The 15158-nt window shown below is 56.2% G+C and overlaps 1 long non-coding RNA gene across 2 annotated transcripts; it reads right to left on the bottom strand.

Annotated features, from left to right (window-relative positions):
- Nucleotides 1-39: 39 nt before the first annotated feature.
- On the bottom strand, nt 40-10644 carry LOC135313515 (uncharacterized). Of its 2 annotated transcripts, none has more exons than XR_010373153.1 (4): nt 10537-10644; nt 6265-6376; nt 3659-3801; nt 40-149 (listed from the first exon to the last, which is right to left on the bottom strand). It is a non-coding gene; the product is annotated as an uncharacterized LOC135313515 (long non-coding RNA). The 2 variants fall into 2 exon arrangements; XR_010373152.1 differs by lacking the exon at nt 40-149 and adding an exon at nt 1472-1603.
- Nucleotides 10645-15158: the final 4514 nt, after the last annotated feature.

Genomic DNA, 15158 nt, shown 5'->3' with positions numbered 1-15158 from the left:
CCTTGCTGAGGTAGTGTATTAAGTGGAGCGACAACAATCACAAAGAGTCCGAAGTCATGTTTTTAAACTTGCCTGAAAGCGGGGTGGACTGTCCTCTCATACAATTTAGGGACTCGCACATCTGCGTGTCACTAGTTAAAGTCTTCCCTCTAGGACAAAGCAGAAGAAGTACATTAAAAAGTGCGGAGCGGCGCCGGGGAGGTGAGGTGAGGTGTGCGGGGCCGTGCGGGCCGGGGGGAGCCGAGCGGCGCGGAGCAACGCGGGGCGGGCGGCGCTGCGCGGGGGCTGTGCGGGCACCGGCGGCGGGGGAGGGGGGGCCTGGGGGACCCTCCGCCGGCTGCCCTGCGTGCTGGGAACGGGGCTCCATTTTTACCTCCGGGTATTTCCTCCGGTTATTTATTTTTCCCTCCCCTTTCCCCGCTGCACTAGCAACTTTCTCTCCCTCAAACTCCCCGTCTTGTGATTAACTTCTTTTTTGGTCTTTAGATCTTCCCCTTTTTCACTGTACTGTGACACACGCTGTCTACCTCGCCTCACTGCTTTAAAAAGTAAGAACAGGAGGGGGTGAGAACTGTTAAACAAAGCCTACAGAAAGCGAACAATGGCCTCCATTCTGCTCCTCTACCCAAACCCCGAGTGCAGAAACCCAGGCTCCTTAACCGGCCGCGCAGCTTCCCAACTCAACGGACCAACAACCCTCCAACTTACAAAGAGCAGAGAAACAAGCCCCTTCTCCCTTCATTAGTGCCTGCCTTGACCCAGCGCCTGGACAGTCCCCAGCGCCTTTTTTCTACACCAGTACCACCACCACCCCCCCGCTCCCTCTCCCCTTCCCCTGCTCCCTCTCCCCTTCCCCTGCTCCCTCTCGCCACCTTCCCTCCCTCCCTCTCTCCCCCCACCTCACGCCAGGCCACTTATTTATTTATTTATGCGTCCCCATGTATTTATTTGAAATCGTCGCGGGTGAAAATGGAAAAGTAATTTCTCGTTATAAATATCTGGCGGTAATTGTGTTACTGGTGCGAGTTGTTAGGGGTTGTAAAAAGATACAACAGCTCAGTGGGGTGCTCAATTGGGGAGGGACAATTACAATAAAGAGCCCATTCAAGGGGGTTGCTAAAAAAAAGGAGGTAAAATAATGAAATAGTCGCAGCCTTCATTTTCTCTCCTTTTTTTTCGCCTAAAAATACTCATTCTCTTTCTTTTGCGCCTATAATGAATATTAATTTTACTCTTCCTGCATATGATGGAGAATTCAAAGAGGCACGTTTCCCCATTCAGGACTAGCCATGGTATAATTTATTAAGTAGCTTTTAGCAATCTTAAATCCATAAAAATAAACATCAAACAAGTACTTTCTCGCAGCGTGAAGACTTTAACTGGTAAATATTTACTGCTCTTTGGAGAGCTACCTGATTAGCAGCAGAGCAAGCTACACTGTACTTCAATGGAGACGTGGCGATATCTCCTTCAGCTGGACTGAACGTGAAGCCATCCCTTTAATACACCAAACACGTCTGCATAGACACACACCGAACGGGAAACCCACTCCTTCAGACACAGTTTCCTCACATATTTCACGCACAACTCATAAACGTGGGGCCTACGGGGTTAAAGAAGCCATCAGAAAGCCACCATTAAACTTCCAGCCCGCACGGACCTCAGAAATGACAATGAGTGGATTTAAAATGGGGGGGGGGGAAGGGGGGAGGGGGGGAAGAGAGAAGGAGGGGGAAGAAAAAAAAAAAGCCACGAAACAAAACTAAACCAAACCCCAAACACAGCCGAAAGCGTTTTACATTAGAGGGCGAGGGCAGCCAAGCGCTTCAGCAAGGTAAGAGGAGGTGTGGGGCAAGGGAGCTGCGGTTCTGCCCAGCAGCTCCCAGCGCCTCCCGCGGCCGGCCCGGCAGCCCCCGGCGGGGCACGGCCGACCCGCACCCCCAGCAACACGGCCGCCAAATCCCCTTCTCCTGCCGTAACCCGAATTCGCTGATCCCCTGCAGGGACCCGCACCCCGGCCGCCTCCCCAGCCGGGTAGGGAATGCAATTCGCCGTGTCCTAATAGGCCTGGCCTAATCTGCAAGTCGGTTTTTAATCTCGAAATCTTGATATAATCTGATGGCGGATAGCATTTTTCCCCCCTCTCCCCGTGACACCGTAATTAGACCTTCAGATGACAAAGTTTAGCGTTCTCGGGGCAAATGAGAAAAAGATAAAAACGAATCGGTTTGCCGTTAGGCGTTGGTAAAGGTCAGCAGCTGTAAACATTTATTGTCAAGGGCCACTTTTATTATTTTATGTTCCTAAGATGGAGAAGATGCAGTCACTTTTCTTCTCCAGGACGTTGTTGTCGTTTTCCAAAACAGCCTTTGCCAGGTACCTTTAATCTTTCGAGAAAGTTTGTTTTTAAACTTTCCAGAAATGATTCCTGCTCTGTGCGTCCATGTAACACCTCCGTGCAAAGCGTTACAAGGTTAAATTCAAATCCAGATTTTTTTTTTTCCAATTGCACTTGCGAGCGGAAAAGGAATCAAGTTTATTGTTGCACTTCCAGGAGCAAATCCTTTTTTTTTTTTTTTTTTCCGCGGCGAAGAGTTTGCAACTTCTTTGTTTTTTTTTTTTTTTTTTTTAAAAAAAGCCTTGCTATATTGGGAGATTGCAGGGCAGGGGAATCAAAGGGATGAGTATGTGGCTCTTGCAGAAATAAGCGAGATAGGTTTTTTTTTAAAGAAAAAAATATTTTTTAAGCATATCGATTTAAAAAGGCACCGAAAATATTTCCCCACACAGGGACCACGGCGCGCCCGGGTGCCGAGGAGGGACGGGGCGGTGCGAGGCGCCCGGCAGGGCCCGGGGTGCGGGCAGCTCCGCGCCCCCGGCGCTTCTCCCGCTGCCGGAGCTGGGAAAGTTGCCGGCACTAGGGACAAGTTGGGAAGATCCCCGGGTGGCTGATTAAAGCTGACAGCCCTTCAGCTCCGCTCAGCTCCCCGCCTGTACCGCGCCTGGGAGCTGACTTGGCCTAGGATGTCATTTATTGGCTTGGTTGGGTTGGTTTTTTTTTTTCCCCTCACGCAACTCTCCCGGCCGCTCGCTCCCTCTTTTCCCCCCACCATCACGGGTGATCCTTCCCTAATCGAGACCGCGGGAACACAAAGCACAAGCCGCGGACGGGGCCGGCCCCGAGGCGACGAGGCGCCGCTTCCCTCCCTCCCACGCGGTGTGGCGTGGGGCCGCAGCCCGGGACGGGTCGGGGCCGTGCCGGAGGCGGCCACCCGAGGCGACAGCCACAGCCCCGACCCGTCCCGGGCTCCGGCCCCGCCGCCCCTACGAGCTGGGCTACCGGCAGCATCGGCAACACACACGCACCGGCGCCCGTGGTCTCCCTGCCCAGCAAACGCTGCGTGGGAATTACTGCTGCTCGTGTTGGCACTGGTTTCCGAGTCAGATGCTTTAGCTTTTCCAGAGGACACGGGCTTATGTGAAAGGCAGAAAGTTTGTGAGCTCCTGGGCTGGAAAGTTCCCTGGGAAGCTCTCCGGAATGCAAATGGGAATATGAGCGAGAGAGAGAGAGAGAAAGAGAGGAGGAGAGACCGAGAGCCCTGCCTAAATATTAAAATGCAAGGAGGGAGAAGTTGGGAGAAGAAATGAGCAGACTCACCTTTATGAGGCATCCTGTCTTGTTGTCAAAGCTCCTGTCAATAGTTTAAGAGCGCACTGATTTGAAATGATGGTGCTTTAAAAAGAGTTGCCAGCAAAATAGTTTTTCTCCACTGAAGCTGCTGGTTGTGTGATCTTGAATTCCTGGGAAGGAGACAGAGATTGACAATAAAATGGGCTGTCAGTGACTGGAGAGCGAGAGATAAAAGAGTGTGCGAGTGAAGTGGGGAGAGAGAGACAGAGCACACCTATGCTGATTGGTGATGGTTCAAGTGTATTAATGTATGTGTGCCTTGGTCTCTGCCTCGCCTCCACTGCTCTTCACTGGCCCATTAGCAAAGCCTGACCTCTGTCATCATCTTCCAGCAAAACACTTCCTCCCTGCGCCTTAACCAGAGCGGGAAATGCGGCCGAGCCGGGGCTGGCTTTTCAAACCCACTAATCACTCCGCAACATGCAAATGCTCCCCTCGCTCCCACACAAAATATTGCTTTATGCAAAGCGACGCCAGCGCCTCCCCGCCGCCGATTGGCCGCCCGCCGCCCGGCACGGCTCAATTGGCCCAGCCCTTTGAATATGAATGTGCTGGGCCCGGCGCCCCGCGCCCGCCCGGCCCGGGGCTCCGCCGGCCCCGCGCCCCCGCTCCGAGCCGGGCCCCGGCACCGGCGCCTCTGCAGGTCGGGCTGGGGAAAGGGGGCCGGGGGAGGCGGTGGTGGGTGTGGGGTGTGGGGGGTGGGTGGCGTGGCGAAGGTCAATTTGCATTTAAACAGTTCGCTCCCGTCCGACAATGGAGATAAGGGGAAAATAACATTCAAATGGTAAAGACATAAATATTTGGGAGACAGGGGCTTTGTCAGCGGTGAATCGCCCGCAGGTCCCCGAGGCCGGCAGCCCCCCCTTCCGCGCTGCCAGCTCCGGGGAGCGGGAGGCTCTGCCCGGCCGGCGAAGAGCAGAGCAAATACACCATTTACTTTGTGTATTGAGGGCTCTTGTGAAAGGCCCTGAAGAGTCCTTTACCAAACACTCACAAACTTCTCCCACGTGCCATTTGTTGACTAAGGGCTGCTGGGCTGGGTTTTTTTGGTTTGGTTTTGTTTTGTTCTGTTTTTTTTTTTTAAGGCACGACGGAGGACCTGGGGAGGGGAGGGGGGGCCCGCAGGCTGCAGCGGGGGCGGGCAGCGCCCAGGCGCTGGGCACCGCTTTGTGCCCAGCCGCCGAAGGGGCTTCCCCCCCACCCCCCGCCTTTTGCAAAGGGAGCCCCTTCACTGGCTGCCAGAAACTCGAGGGGGAAAGTAAGTAAATGACTTTGCTGCTCTGACCACACACCACAAGTACATTTGTTGAATGCCGGACTATTAAGACACACCTCAGTAAACTCTAAAGCAACCCCTCAGCGCATGCATTTAAGGTTACACTGGGAGCACCAGTCCGAGCTCAGGGTGTCCCAATCGGTTATGGCGAGTGGTCCGGGGGGAGGGGAGGGGGGGGTCTGCGCAGAGGGGGTGTGTGTGGATGGCTTGGGGGAAAGAAAGGGAAGAAGGGACAGGAAAAAGAAATTCCAAGAGCCACCGCGGAAAGTGGAGAGTATGAACGCGCAAAGCATAAAATGAAGTCGTAGCCGTATACACTTGACTTCTCTTGACATGTGAAAAGTGCTAAAAGTCAAAGCTCATCAATAAAGTATCTTGAAATTGAATAAGAGCCCTGACAACCATTGCATTCTTAAATAAAGTACAATGAGGAGACAAACGACTCTGCCAAGGAGTTTGCATGTGAGTGAAAGGGCGCCTCAATGGGAGCGGGATAATGGGCTGCCCGGCCGTCATGCACTGTCATCCCCGGTCCCGCCGAGAAGCTGCCACAGCTCCCTAATAGCACAAAATGGGCTCTTAAGAGACTGCTGCCTTCCCCTCCGCCGCTTGCTTCCCTTCCCCCGGTGCCGGGGCGCAGCGATGGCCGCCCCCGCTCCGCGCCCGGCGGGGAGGCCCCGGGAGGCAGGGGCTGAGGCGGGCAGCCTCTCCCGGGCCCTCCCCTGAAGCCGGGACCGGGCCGAGCAAAGTCCTTCCTCGGAGGCTGCGGGGAAGGGAGAGCCGCCGGCGCTCCGGCCCGGGGAGCCGGCCCGAGCGGGGCTGCGGCTCCGGGCCGGCCTCACCTGCAGCGGTGAGGGGTCGGGGGCCTCCCCTCCGGGCCACTCTCGGCTCCTGCCGCCTCGCCCGGGCCTAAGCCAGCCTGCGGGTTTGGTGGGTTTGGGGTTTGGGTTTTTTCTCCCCCTCCGACTCATGCATATTTATAGAAACGGAGCCGAACATCGCGATGGACATTTGGGCGCGATGGGATCTCCCCTGAAGGTAAGGCAGGGCAGGAGCGGGGGAGCCCGGCTGCGGGGCACCCCAAGGGGGACTCTGTCAAAACCAGGGGCTCGGGCAGGACCCCCGGCCCCCCGGCAGCGCCCTGCTCCCCGCGCCCGCCTCATCTCCTCCTCCCCCAAAACTTTCTCAACTATCAGCTGCCACTAAGTTAACCTTCCCGTGGCCAAACATCATTTCAGGGGCGCCGGAGAGAGGAGACCTTTCCGAACGACAAAAAGAACCGAAAGAAAGTACGCACCGCTGTGCCGCTGGCCCGCCCGCGGGCCGGGTCCCGCCGCCGTCCCGGAGCAGCCTGCCGCCTGCCCTCCTAGTTGCCGGTGGCCGAGGCCGGGCGCCCCGCCGCACGCATCCTGCAGGCGAGAGAAAGGGGCTGCAGTTTGTCAGCTCGCACAAATCTCGGAGGCTCCGAAGGGATTTTAAAAGCTGGGATCTATATTTTTTTTTTTTTTCCTGGAGTGAAGTCAGTCGTGTCCGTGGGCTTTGCTTTGTTGGTTTTTGTTTGTTTGGGGTTTGGTGGTGGTGGGGTTTTTTTCCTCTTGCCTTTTTTTTTTTTCTGGCCTTTTCTCGTCGCACTCCCTCTCTATGAAATGAATGAATTATTTTTAATCTCGTCCATGGGGCGTTAAAGGGGGAAAAGAGAGAAACCACTTTGTCCAAAATCGCAGGCAAATATCATTTCTACAAGCTCTCAATTAGCCATCCCTTGGATTAGCACCTTCTTACGCCTCCTCGCCAGAATAAAGCAGCCGTAATCTTGTTGCTATTTTCCCCTCGGGCGCAGCGGGCTTTGTGTTCCCTCCCCCCAAAAAAACTTTCAACGCCCCCCCCCCCCCCAGCCGAAAAAAATAATACCGGAGAGGGGAGGGGAGGGGAGGGAGGGGAGGAGAGGGGAGGGAGGGCAGGGGTGAAGCCGGTGACGTCACGCGGGGGGGGGCGGGGGGCGCCGGCGGAGCGGGAGCCCCGAGCGAAAGTTGAGAGGAAGAAAGAGCAGCGGGGCGGGCCGCCGCGCGTGTCCGCGCGGGCGGAGTGGGTGCGCGCGCGTGTGCGCGCAGCGGCGCGGTGCTGCGCTGCAGCGGGGCCGCCCGCCCCGTCGTACCGTGCAGCGCCGCGTCCCGCGGGACCGGGGCCGTGTCCGGCCCGGCGCGGAGCCCCGCGGGGTCCGGCCCGGCTCCGTGCCGCCATTTTACCTCCGCCCGCGGCGGCGGGCGCGGAGGAGCTGCGTGAGCACGGCCCCACGGCCGCCCCCGGCCCGGTTACTCCCCGCCCGGCCCCCGAGGAGCGGGCGGCCCGCCCGGCCCCGGCCGCCGCGCCCTCCCCGACGCCCCCCTCGCCCACAACCCCGGCGTCCCCCGGCAGCGGTGCCCGGCCGGGGGAAGCAGGACTTGCCGGCACCGCCGTGCCTGGATACCTCCTGAGGAAATGCGTGCTTTGCTTTTTCTTTTTCCCTTTTTTTTTCTTTTCACCTAGCAGCTTTCCAGCCGCCGCTCGCCCTTCCAAGAAGGCTGCCGCCTTCCCCGCCCGCCCGGCCTGTTTTTCCTTTTCCTTCTCTCTCTCTTTTTTTTTTTATTCTCCTGTTTTTTAGGAAAGTGCTTTTTCGACTCTTACAGATGCTCCTCGCGCCTTTTTAATCAGGCGAGAGGAGAAGCACTGCTCTGAGGTGCTTGGCGTTCCCCTTTGCCAAAAGCCCTGCCCTCCTGCAAGCGCAGACCGCCCCCCCTTCCCACGGGTGAGGGCTGCGCCGGCGGCACCCGCTCCGGCGCAGGGTGCGCCGTGGGACCCCGCGGCCGTGGGACCTCGCCGCCCAGGCCGTTGCTTTCGGCATGGACTTAGACACTCTTTGAAGATTCCTACTTTAAAATCCGCACAGGATTACTATAACTAGCATTTTTCTGCATCTGTTTTTATTTCCCCCCCTCCCCCCCCCCCTTATTTTAACTATTCCAAACAAAAAGAAAAAAAAATGGGCATAATAAAAAAAAGGTTTTTTAAAAAAAGGTAAGTAACTATCAGATATGGCAAGGATTATTTATTTTGATTTATTTTTCCTAATTAAAATAATTTTCACTTTTTTTTTTTTAACGTGATCTCGTGCCTGGGCATTGATTTGTGTAAAGCAGCAGCGTTTGCTTCCCTTTCGTATTTTGTTAGGTGTTGAAAGCAGAAAGTGCTGAGTTAGATACTCCGGTATCGTCTCGTTGTATTAATATCTGGGCTGCAAACTACCTTTTTTAATACCCAGAAAAATGCTTAAAGTCCTCTTGTCCACTTCGGTCTAAAACTGAAGAGATACACAAATCCTGACGTCTTAGACTACAATGCTTTTGCCTTCAGGACACTTAATGCCTATTTGTATATGTAGAGACAGTGTTTGAAAACTATAATGCACAGGACACTGAGTTAAGTGGAGCTTTTCTAGTTTATAAACAATCTGCAAAAAGTTTGAAATCGATTTAACCTCTTTTATGTTGGCCTTTTGCATAAGGCACAGCTTTGTGCGGGGGGATTAAAAAAAGAAAAAGGGCTTTCTGGACCCTGCCGAAGTCGCTCTGAAACTGGAAGACGAATATACATCTTGCTGTACGCGAAAGCCTTTGATTAGATATATGTGAAAAGTGTCATGCAACCGGACCCGCTCGAAAAGCCTTCAGAAAAGAAGAGGGGGGTGGTGGAAGCTTAGCGCATCCTGACGGGCTTTTTAAATGCTATTGATTGGAACAAGCTGTTCAAAACCCCAGTAACAGTTAATCTGCCTGTTAATCAAGCCACTAAGGAGCTCAATGCGAGTTTTATTAGCAACTGGAGAACACAGGCAGCAGAAAGGATCAAAAGCCTACACCCTTGATATTTGTAAAACCAGCCTTTCCCAAAAATGTATTTTCAATTACAGAGTAATTCGGAGCTTATCAGGGCTCGCTCGCAGCCCCACGCAGATGGTTCCGCAGGCGCTGCCAACGCCACGAAACCGAGTGAAGCCGCATCGCATCGCGCTTGCCCGGCCGAGGTGCGGGGTTTAAAAATAACGGGGCTAATGGGGGGGTCCGGCTCTCGCCTCTCCCCCACCCCGGGCTCTCCTGGCCTCCTGAATGAGCAGCAAAACCTAAATTTGGCAAACCACGAGGAAATGAAACTCCTCGGATTCACGTCCACCGTGCTTTCAGGCGGAGGGGTGGAGGGCTCTTTTTCTTTTAGCTGGCGTATTTGATTTACCGCGGCAAGTTTGCAGGGGACGTTTCCCCCCGCCCATTCTTTTGGTGGAGCCGGTCATTTAATTTCTAAAAAAAAAAAAAAATAATAAAAAAATAAAATTTAAATCGCAAGATTTATAATTTGGAGAGCCGGAAAGTTGAATTTCGATTAATGTAATGACCAGAAATATTATTATATCAGCTAAAATCAACATTTGATCTTGTCATTTTTAATGCAAGCCGAGTGCTTTATATGTCAGCGAGATATGCATATAAAAGACTATCTGGTCAGAGGTAATTATGTCACAGCTTTTTCTCGGCATGACAGCTGGATAAACACCATCTCCAATAAACATCTCTAATTAGGGAGGAGGATCTGCGATAGATGGTGTTTGATTTATTACTGAAGGAGAATGTCCATTTACCGGTATATTATACACGGGGAGCGTTCCCGCTAACGCACCATAAGGACTATTTGGAGATGCTCGAGGACAGGTAAGCGATGTTTTAGGTTTTACGCTGTTATTTTGTTTCGCGTTATTTCCGCGCAAGAACGACTTTTCTAGGGTCTCTCTCTCCCCTGCTGACGCTCTGATTTAGCAGAGGCACCTAGGGCTGGGAAGGAAAAAGCCTGAATTTGGGGGGTGAGAGGAGGGTCGCCTCTTGGCCACAGGACCATCCACAGCCCGAGCAGGGCGATCAAGCCTCCGTGGCGACCTGCGAGCCCTCGGCGTTAGCAGCCCCAGACGACAGCCCGCCTCCCCTCCCCGCAGCCCCGCCACCCTCCCGCCTTCCCGCGCCCCTCCGCGGGGGCGTGCGGGCCCGCCGCGCCCGACCCTCCGCGCCCCGCTCCCGCCCCCTCCAGCCGGCCCAGAGCCCGAGCCGGCCGCGCCAGGGCCCGGGGGGTGCGGAGCGGGGTCCCCCGACGGGCGCGGTAACTGCAGCTGCCCCCGCCACCCGAGACGGGTAACCGCGAGGGAGCAGGGGCCCCCGACGGTCACGGGGCGGGGGGAAGGGCAGGGGGCTGCACCGCCCGCGCGGGGAGGGGGTGAGGGGGAAATTTGGGAAGCGGCTCGCACCGCCAGCCGCCCCCTCCGTCCCGGCGCGCCCCCTCCGACGGGTGGGCAGCGGCCGGGGCCGCTCCCTCCCTCCCACCCCCACCTGTTGTGCGGGGCTCCAGCCCGCTCCCCTCGCCTTCCCCACGCGGGCTGGGGGCGCCCGGCTGCCCGGGGTCGGGGTGCCCTCCCCCCATCGGGCCGGCGGCAGGGAGCGGCCCCAAGTCGGGGCGAGCGGCCGGGGGCGAGGGGGGCGTGCGGGGACGTTACCTGTCAGCGGGCGCTGGGGGCCCGGGCGCGGCAGTCCCGCCGCCGGGAGGAGGTACCTGGCGGCTCCGGTCGCCAATTTCCACGCAAGAACCTGCCACACAGTTTAAATGTCAATGACAGCAAAAGAGGGGTGCTGCCTTTGCACTAACTTTCCCTTAATATCCACGCCAGCGCCTCCCCCATTGGCTGGGCCGCCCCGGTGACGTCACGGCGGACAGTAGTTAGCTAATGAGACATTTTAGGCGACACGAGCGCGGACGGCGCGAGCCCGGACACCGCCCGGCCCGGCCCGGCCCGGCCTGGCCTGGCATGGCATGGCACGGCATGGCCCGGCCCGGCCCCACCCGGGGCGTGCTCCGGGACCGGGGCTCCCCCGGGCAGCGGCGAGGCTCTCCCCTCCTCCCGCTGGCTGCCGGCTAAACGGGGGCTGCGGCCCGACGGCTCGGCCCAGCCGCAGCGCTGCTCGCAGCCGCGGCTGTACCTGGCCTCCCAGGCTGAGGTTTAGGCTGAGGTTTGGCTCCTTCCCCTGTGAAACGCCCTCCGAGGGGGGACACTCGTAAAAAGAAACCCCCAAAACCCGGCCCAGCCCTGCGTCTCCTCGGAAAGGCCATGGCCGTTCCAGCCCGCCCGCAGCTGTCCTGAGGGAGCGGGGTGCTGGCCCCTGCGAGGCGGAGGGGGCAGGCCGAGGAGAGCCCGGGACACGCGTGGGCCGCCCCAGCAGTCCTCCTGCGCCGTGACAGCCCCTGCGGGTGAGCCGGGCCCGGTGGTTCCCCCCCCCGGTCTCCCCGCTCTCCCATTCCGCCCCCTCTCCCATTAGAGAGGGAGGGAGAGAGGACGTTATTTGCACATACTTGTCATGGTAAATAATTTATCAGCAAAGAGCCCCCCCTCCTCCCCCCGATAGTTTTATTGAACTGCACTTAAATGTTTCATGAAGCTGCCGCCTGCCTGGGATGAGGCAGATACATTAGGTGGGGGCTCTAACGGCGGGTGGAGAGGGATGGCTTTGCGGGGTGCCGCAGGGCTGCTCCCCCGGCCCCGGCCGCTGCTCTGCTCCTGTGGGCCACGGGGGTCCCGGCTCGGATCCCGGTGCCCCCAGCTCGGCGTGGCCGCCTCAGTCCCGCGCCTTGGCGGGTAGCGACAGCCCCGGGGGGGCGGCCCCGGCGGCGGGGGCCCGGCGGCGCTGCCAGGAAGGGGTTTCGCGGCGCGTTTGGAGCCGCTGCCATTAAGGGGCTTGCAGCTCCCTGCAACCCGGCAGGGTCCTCCAGGGAAGCGTTGGAAACACCACGGCTCCCGCCTGCTTATCTGGCTGTCAATAAAAGGAGATGGCTCCTAAAGCAGGGCCAGGTGCTGCCTCCCCTGCTCTCCAGCGCGCCGCTCTCCAGAAACTGCTCAGGCGTGAAGCCAAGTCTGCTTGGCCAGGCCTCGGCGGAGGCAGGCAAACAGTCCCCTCGCCAGCGCCAGAGCGCTCTCTGTTTGCCTTTTTATCTCCTCAAAAAAAAAAAAAAAAAAAAAGAGGGAGAGAGGGAAGCGAGGCAGGAAGGTGGGGAGCCGGGAGCAGAGTCCGTGTTTGGCCGTGAGATCGCCGCAGAGGCTAAAAAAAGGAAATATATAAAATAAAATAAAATAATGATGCTAATAAAGGATGGAGGGGGGGAAGCTGCCAAGCGCTGCGCTCGGAGGCCGGCGGCACCCCGGGGGCGGCGGGGCAGGGCCGGGCTGCCTCTCCCCGCCGGCCGCTGCCTCGGGAAGCTCCGCGGCGGGGCCGCCGGGACAGGCCCCGTCTCGTCCCTCGGACCCCCGGGGCTGGGGTGTCCGGGGCGCAGCGGGACCCCCCGCCGGGCGGGCAGTTCCCGGAGACCCTCGCCCCGCCGGGGACGGAGTGGCTCAGGCGGGAGCTGTGCCGGGGAACATGGGGCGGGGGGGGGGGGAGGGAGGAAGCTCCCCCACCTCCGTGTGTGTCCCCGTTATTTTTTTTCCTCCCGATACCGTCGGGTCCGCAGCCTCCACCTGGGCCGCGGAGGAGGGAGGTGGCTCCGCGGCGTAGCGCGGAGCGAAGCCCCGTGGGCACGGAGGGGAGCCGGGCTCGGTGCGGGTGCCGCCGCGTCGGGCAGGGGCAGGAGCGGGGGCATGGCAACGTGTTACAAATTTATAAGCATTATACATATTTGATTTACACCACGATACGAAGTTGTGGTTTGGTAGTGTTGTTGTTTTTTTTTTTTTCCCGAGGATGCCCCAAACCCCCGTGTTCGCATAGATTGAGCAATTCTCAACACACACTGTAATAATGAGCTTTAATTCTCTATCCAAGCAGAACTTGAGCAATAATAATAAGCACATCAGAACAATTTGTTTACTGTGGCATTGCACAGGCTACAGGGTCCAAGACTAGCTACAATAAACGGTAAAAACCAAAGGAAACTCTCTAGAACAGGAAAAATATTGCAATAGAACCGTGGTTTTGGCTTTCAAGGAAAGAGGCACTTGACTAGCATTTTAGCCGGGATATTTTGCCCTTGTCCAAGGTATGTGTTTTTAAATACTTTCTTTTTATTTCCCCCACACGTTTCTTTGCTTGTCTAACATTTCTCTTTTGTCCCCAGGACTGCGTTTAAACCTTGGTGCAGAAATGTAATTTTGCTCTTGTTTTGTTTTGTTGGTTTGTTGTGTTTTTTGTTTTTTTCTTTTTTTTTTTTAATCCTCTCGTCCTGTCGGTTCATCCCTCTCGCAGTTTGATAGAAAGTGAATAGCTCCATCTCTTCGAATAAAAAATACCTGAGTTATTCTTGAAAAGGCTTTCCGTGTGTTGCCATATGCAGGTCTGCGAGCTTTCCGCCCGCGGTGTGGATGGCAGCCTGCGAGGCTCTCCTGCAACCTGGTAAACGGTTGCACCCAGGCTTGTCCCGCTGGCCCGGAGCGGGCTGAGCCGGCGGGCGCGGGCGCCCCGGCTGGGGAGCCCCGGCGAGCCGGGGACTTGTAACAAGCGGGATTAGCGGGCGGGAGTGTGTGTGCGGGGGCTTTAATTTAAGATGCTGCGAGAAACTTCGGTGAACTGAAGCGTCCTAAAGACAGAAATTTAGCTGAAAGATAACGTTTCCCCTCGCGAAGATTCCCGCTGTAGCCGACTGTATATAATAAGACTATTATTTTCAATGCCGTAACCTTGTTTTCTCATCCAAAGAAAAAAAAAAAGAGTCAAGATTTTTAAAAAGTATGTCTTGCTTAAAAAAGAAGCGTACAGCTATAAATAATTTCTTTATACCTTAACTTTGTACCTGGGCTTTCTGTCTCTTTTTTTCCTCCCCACCCCCACCCCCACCCCCTCCGAGGACTCCTAATGCTATTAATTTGTCTAAAACTTTATTCTGGGCTGTCTTGAATTATTTCCCTTCTCTATCTTTTAAAACATTTTCATAATAAGCGTGACTCCGGACAATGTTTGATTTGTTTTTCTCCCCTCATCCCGGTTTAGACTGAGACATTAGCTGAATTCCCTGAGGGTGATTGGATGCAATTCGCTGAAAGTCGACAGGCACGTCCTGGATGTTAGAAATTCACTTTTCCTCAACGTGACAAGGCTGAGTTCGATCTACAATTGTATTTGAAAGGGCAATGAGCGGAAAGATCTCCCATCATTAAAGCCTCCCTCTTCTTTAGCAAAATAACAAGATACTTCATTTGCACACAAACACTCAGGGAAAAAAAAAATCCCCAAGCCCCAGCCGACCCGCGATAACTCTTTAATAAATCGCTATCTCTGCATAATTTGGGAGTGGGGACGACATATCAAAAGGTATCGAAGGTCCCCCAAAGCGCCCATGTGATCAAGTTGACTTTTTACTTTAAATCTTGAATAAGATGTGAGTTGTAACAAGGGGATTTGCACTTACTCCATGACCCTTGTAATTGGATTAAATATAGACTGAGACGTACAAAAACATACCAAGATTGACACCTGCCAACTGGACTTCCTTATGATTGATTGTGATGCTTCGTGCTGGCAACAATAATGAAATAAATTGTATGGATAAAACAGCACATTTGTCATTTCCGTGCCATAAGAGAGGAAGGCAGCGTGTTAGGCAAGCTGTTATCTGACAGGCACGAACAGCAGACACAACTAAAGAGCTAAACAAGGATTCCAGACATTGACAAGACAAATTATAACTTGTCACAACCTTTTTAAATTCAGAAGTTTTCAATTAACATATATATTGCTGTTACATATAAGATCGGGTGGACTTAAAACATAAACAGGCAGGGACGGAGGGCGTCGGGGGGCCGCGGGGGGCTGCGGCGCCGGCGCTGCCCCGGCTGCCGGCGCTCACCGCAGCCGCCGCGGCCCCGGGGACGAAGCCCCGCAGCCGCCCCGGGAGCCGCCCCTGCCCCCGGGGAGAGCTCTCCCGGGGCCGGCGGGGCCGGGGGGACGAGGCGGCGGGGACCGCTCCGGGCCGCCTTTGTCCGCGGCCGCGGCGCGGAGGCCCGGCGCAGGTAGCGCATCACCTCGCGGCGTGCCGGCTCCCCGGCGATAAACCGCCGCCCGCTCAGCCCGGGCTGCAAAGCGCGGTCGACGGAGTGTCCCGTCGGTAATTGATTTGGATTTATGGCTCCCGGCGGCG

This window comes from Phalacrocorax carbo, chromosome 5, assembly GCF_963921805.1.
Source record: "Phalacrocorax carbo chromosome 5, bPhaCar2.1, whole genome shotgun sequence".
NCBI classification, from domain to species: Eukaryota; Metazoa; Chordata; class Aves; order Suliformes; family Phalacrocoracidae; genus Phalacrocorax; species Phalacrocorax carbo.
The sequence above is the reverse complement of the archived record's forward strand: the minus strand, read 5'-3'. Positions and strand labels throughout refer to the sequence as shown.